Consider the following 6000-nt stretch of genomic DNA (forward strand, 5'->3'; position numbering starts at 1 on the left):
TATAGATCCCAGTTGGGATGTATTATTTAAAACTTTGGGAGTGGAAGAGAAAAGCTAGAGAGTGAATACAGACAGAGGTCCTGGGTACTCCAATTCCTAGAGTCAGGAGGGCAAGAGGAACCAGCTTCCCCAGACTAAGAAGAGCAGCCAGTGATTGAGGAGGAGCATCCTATGAACATGGTGTCCCATAAGCCAGAGGACAGTTGGTCAACAAGAGGAAGTAATTAACTCTGGCACAGTCTTTTGAGGAGTCAAGTGAGATTAGAGCTAAACACTGACCATTCAATTTGATATGTATAAAGTCATTGGTGATAACAAGAAATTAAGTTTTACTGGAATGGCAATGAGAAAAATATGATTGTGGAGAGCCAAAGATAGACTAGGTAGAAGAATGAAGAAAACAAGACAGAGGCAGATGTTTCTCAGATCCTTGTTCCCCCACGCCTGTCACATCTTGGTTCTCCTGAAAGCAGAATCTAAAACACAGATGTGAGTGATGCTAGTCTATTGGGATATAAACCCAGAGGCAGAGGCAGAGAATGGGAAAATATAAAAATCAATAAGAGGTGTGTTATTGAGCTGATTTATGCCATGGGTATAATCCTGTGGGTAATACCCCCTAAGATATGATGTAGAATGCATCTCAGAGTTGTATTCTGAAACGAAAATTTATTACTAAGTAACCCTAAGCTGCCCAAATCTTATATGTTTAAAACAGCACATATTTATTGTCCACAGTTTTTGTATATCAGAAGTCTAGGCATGACAGAGCTGGGTCTTCTGCTTGAGAATCTCACCAGGCATTGGCTGGGCTGTGTTTTCATCAGGAGGCTCAACTGGGGAAGGACTCATTTTCAAGCCCAGTCATGTTCTTGGCATATTTCCTCTTGCTGTGTAACCAAAGGCCTGCTTTCTGCTGGCTATTGGCTGGAGGCCACTGTTTAGCCCTACAGACCACCTGGAGTTTCTAGAGGATTTTACCACATGGACTTCCTTAACATGGCTGTTACTTCCAAGCTAGCAAGGAAAACTTCTTCTCCAGTCTTCTAAAATAGAGTCTTATATAACGTAGTCACAGGAATGATATCCTGTTACCTTTGCCATGTTCCACTGATGAAAAGCAACTCATAAGTCCTACCCATGTTCCAGAGAAAGAAAATTACAAAAGCATGCATACTAGAAAGCAGGAAACCACTGGGGGGGTCTGCTGAACAAACTGGAAACTAGGACACATATTCATTGACTCCTGTTCCCCTTTGTTTGAGAGTGGGCCCTGAGGAACAATAACTCTTCTGACCTCTGGAGCCATACCCACACACAGACCAAGAGACACTTCACAGGTGCTGCAGGTGGGCACTGGCAGCATAAAAGGAGCTATCAGCCTCAGCTATGCCACAACCCAGTGAAGAGGGGTTGTGGTGTGCCGCACAAAAGAGATTTGCTACAGTGTCATAAAGGGAACTGGAGAAAATAAAAAAATAGCTGAAGTGAAACTTAGTAAAGAAGTTTTATTCACATGAAAGAAGCAAATTGCATAGTGATTAAGAATTCAGACTCAGAAGCCAGACTGCCTAGTTCAAATATTGATTCTGTCACATCAGATATTGTCACTCTGAGCTAGTTATCTAACCCTCTGTGCCTCAGTCCATAAAATAGTAAGAAAAAGAATTCCTAATTTGAGTAAGAATAAAAATAAGTAACATATGTAAAATTTTACAACAGGATATGGCACATAATAACTACTGTGTACATGATACCTATTATTTTTATTAGACATTTCTGTTTATTAATAAGAATGATCTAAGCAAAAGTGAATAATTAAAGATGTGGGAGACAGAGGTTTCATTTCATGAACAAAGGTCTCGAGGAAGCAAAAGTTCATAGGAACCAATGTAGTAATAGAGTGGCTGCCTTAAATAGGAAGAAAGTTTATCCAATAAGGATATAAGTCAGTGTATATGGTACAGATGTTGATAGTCTAGTATTGTTGGTGGTGGAAAGTTAAGGGAGTTTTCTTCTATTTTGTATGTGAAATCAGGAGTAAAGTGAGAAAGGCAGGTTAGAGATTTGAGAAAAGGGTAAGTGTAAAATAGAAAATTGACTAGGTCAGTGTTTTGAATTGTTGACTCTAATCCACTATAAGAAATATTTCTAATATTGTGAACTCTTCTGCAATTCATATATACAATCTGGAGCAAATGTTTTGTGAACAATACTTACCATTCCTATGTCTAATATACTCTGACAATTTCTGTTCTCGTCTTCTAATTCATTGATAATGCATGTTGTCACCTCTGAAATTAATCTTATGTCCCTCCACTGGGTTGTGTCTCACTGTTTGCAAAATCCCTGAACTTGGGTAACAGGGCACAACTGTGGGTCAAGAATGAGAGTCCCAGGGCCCCATGTTCCAGGGCTCAAGTAAAAATCACAAAGTAGTTAGAAAATGGTGTTTATCGAGTAATGGGGTCTTGCCAAGTGATTACAAAGGAGGGGAGAAAGCGGAGGGAATTGAGAGTTATGGGACAATGGATGAAAACAATGAATAAGTAAATTTAAGCTGAGAAAGGAAGAAAATGAGATCAATGAGCCTATGAAGTGATAGAGCTTTCCAGTTTTGCTAAATATTTGGAATAGGAGTGCTAGAGTAAGAGAACTAGAAAGCTAACAGGAAGTTTTTAGAGATTATGATGCTTGAAATTTCAATTTTAGATGTGGTACAGTTAGAGGTTATTGGAAAATCAAAAATACAGGCATGAGAATAGATAAATGAAGGGAGATGGTGCCAAAAGGTCTTTGGAGTTGAGCTATCAGAGGATTTGGATGGTTACATTTTGAAGAAAACAGAGCAGATTGGTGAATTACATAAAAAATAGTGCACTAGGTGCTGAAATATTTAATGAATGAGGAGGAGTATCTAAATGTCTATTAATTTCTAGACACCAATTGGTGTCTGCAAGAAGGTATGATGGGTGTTGTGGTCTAGTGGACTCACACCAAAAAATGTGAGACTTCTTTTTTGGAGAGGAGGGAGGAGGAATGGTCCTCATTGCCAGTGACAGTGATGAGGGAGGAAGACATCTACCTGTCCCAGTAATGTGGGAAGGAAAAATTGGCCACCACTTGATAGGTCTCTGGGGAAAGTAATACTCAGAGGGTGGCCTGAGGGTTTTTTTCACTCAAGAATAAGAGTAACAAGGTGAAGAAAATGGTCAGAAAAGAGATTAAGGGTCTAGGGTGACTTTTTTGGATTCAGACTATGAATTTCAGAAGGCAGAAGGAAGCATATGAGGGCACAGAAATGGATGAAAGATTAGATCATAAATCTCAGTTTGTCCTGTACAGTCATGGCTTATTAATGTCATTCCAAGGTATCTGTTTCTTAATAGCACCTTGTTTCATTCTAAAAAGTGTTCTACCTTGGAAGTTAAATTGTATAATCACCATACCCAAGAGAATAAGAATTTCAGAGACAATGGATAACCTGAGAAGTTTAGATTTTTGGTGGTACAAGTCATGACAGGAGTAATCCTGAAGAGCTCTTAGAAAGTTTGAGAGTAATGTGTTCTAATGTCAGCCCTTTTCTTGGGGTTGGTCCCTTAGGCAGCTGTGAAGTGGTGATGGGAGGTATGTGCTCCCTGATCCTGGTCTTTGCTTGTTGACATTAACATAGTAAAAGAGAGTAGACAAGCATTTTGTGTTTTTAATCAATGTTTATCCGCTGCCTCCTTTTGAAAAAGAAGGTTTAGGAAATTTAAAAATGTAAAGTAGATAAAAATAATAAGGTATCAGTAAGGCAACTGAGATACATTAATTGCCAACATTGAGTCTTGAATTTTACTTATTATTTCTTGGCTATTCAACAAAAGTACATAGTTTTAGAGCAACATCGTTTTCATTGCTCAATAAAAGAAAATATGAAAGTCCATCTATAGTGTTAAGCTTTATCTTAGCATTGTATTAGAATGCTAAGAGGACAATTAGGTGCAACATAATGAATCTAGTTTTCCAGTCTGCTTTTTCAAAAGCTTTAGAACATTATTTAAATGTGCTGTTCCAAGATGAAACATATTTTCATGCAGAGGGCACAAATGCCTAATCCTCAATCCCTTTCTCTTAAAGAAAATGTTTAGAAATGTTAATGTTTTAATTAAAAAAAGATTAAAACTGAAAGTGTTGCCTTTTTTTTTTTCTTTTCTGCTTAAACCTAAAATGTATTGCAGGGTTAAAATTATTAATGTTATTCTTGGAAGAAATAGCATATCTAATTATAATTGTAGAAAATGAAGTTGTATCTGCAAGTTAAATCCTGCTCTGGTCTCCAGGAAAGCAACCAAATAATTTCAATGTCCTAGACCTTATTGTTTACAGCCTTGTGAGACTATGAATCCATCAATCATATAGAGGGTTTCAGGATTATTTTTATTATGTAGAAGTGTTCTTATAATCATATGTATCCTCACTAGATTTCTATGTGTTAGGCAACAAAGAGGAATTAATTTAACTGATGATTGTATAAAAATTTTGTGTGAGATAAGAATTGCATTAACATACTGAAAATGACTGGTATTTGAGATTTTGTTTATTTTTGCAAAGAAACTTCAACCACCATAATGAGGACAACTAAAATAGGAGATTATCTGTATTGCCCTCATTATAAGACAGTATCTATTGTTTCTGCTTCCTATTTCACTGCATCCCTATCGAATCTGTAAACTTCTGATATCCTTCCAATACATTCTCTCACAGTCCTGAGACAACCAAATTTGCCTTCTGTTGCCTTTGAGAAGCTTTGCTATGACATAAGTATGTTAACTTTGTGTTTTCCTGCTAGAAACATGTTATTAACTCTGTGTTTTTCTGCTAGTTTTCTTACTAGAAGACATGTAGTAACTGTATTATGTTTTTAAAACTTCTGGGTTTAGATTTGTATTTCTTTCAGATATCATACCACACTGAGATTGACCTTTAAACTGGAATAAGTAGGACTACGAACACCACTAAACCTGTATCAGCTCTTCTAATAGGAAATTTATACAGAAAGAGAGAGTTATTGTGAAAAAAAAAAAACTTATTGTCTTTAAAATGTTAATTTCATCTGCTGCAGTATTAGTAGTATGATAAAGATGGTTATTAATGACTAGAAGTATGGCCGGAGGTTCTTTTCCCAAGTGCTCACTTTTGTTAATCCTGTAATTCAGATTCAAATGAAATAGGCTGTGTCCCATTCCCTGTGTGGAGGGATATTAGAGTGCTCCTGGACTGTCTAGGTATTCTAGACAGCCTGTTGTAGTTTTCTGTCTACACACCGCTCTGATCTCTTCCTTCCTCTTGATTAACTCAATTTTTTGTTACATATTCCTAGAGAGCTCCACCCGATCCCACACTGCATCACCCCAGGTGTGAAATACAGCCTCCATTTCTTGTTTTCCACAGAAAGCCCCATGCACATAAGGCATCTCAGTGAGTAGCAAACTTATTGAAGTTTGAGGCAGTGGAAAGAAAAGATCTTCCTCTGAAAACTCTGGACATTTGGTGGAGTCACACCTCAGCAAAGGACTTAAGTTAGCCCTAAAGTCTCCACCAAACCTGCCCTAAGAAAACTTAAGAGGAAGCCTCAAAAGGACTCAATTTATTTATTTAATAAATAACTTAAACTGCCTGCCAGAACAAGGCTCAACAAGTAATGAAATTGACTTTGTTTATTATAAGAAGGTAAAATTCCCAATGTCCAGCACTAACTTGTTTACAATTTTAAAACAAGCAAGCTTTTGACAGCTTTCTTCCCTGAATATAAGAGAAACTCACAGTACACCTGGCTCCCCACAGGAGGACATTTGCCATTGATTCCAAAGGAATTCTGTAATGATCTAAATGTGAAGGGATTGGGACATCTCTTACTAAAAAAGATCACACACACACACACACACACACACACACACACACACACACACACACACACATGCACACTTAATATTTGTAAGAACATTCCACTACAGA

This window comes from Pongo abelii, chromosome 17 (genome assembly GCF_028885655.2).
Source record: "Pongo abelii isolate AG06213 chromosome 17, NHGRI_mPonAbe1-v2.0_pri, whole genome shotgun sequence".
Lineage (NCBI taxonomy): Eukaryota > Metazoa > Chordata > Mammalia > Primates > Hominidae > Pongo > Pongo abelii.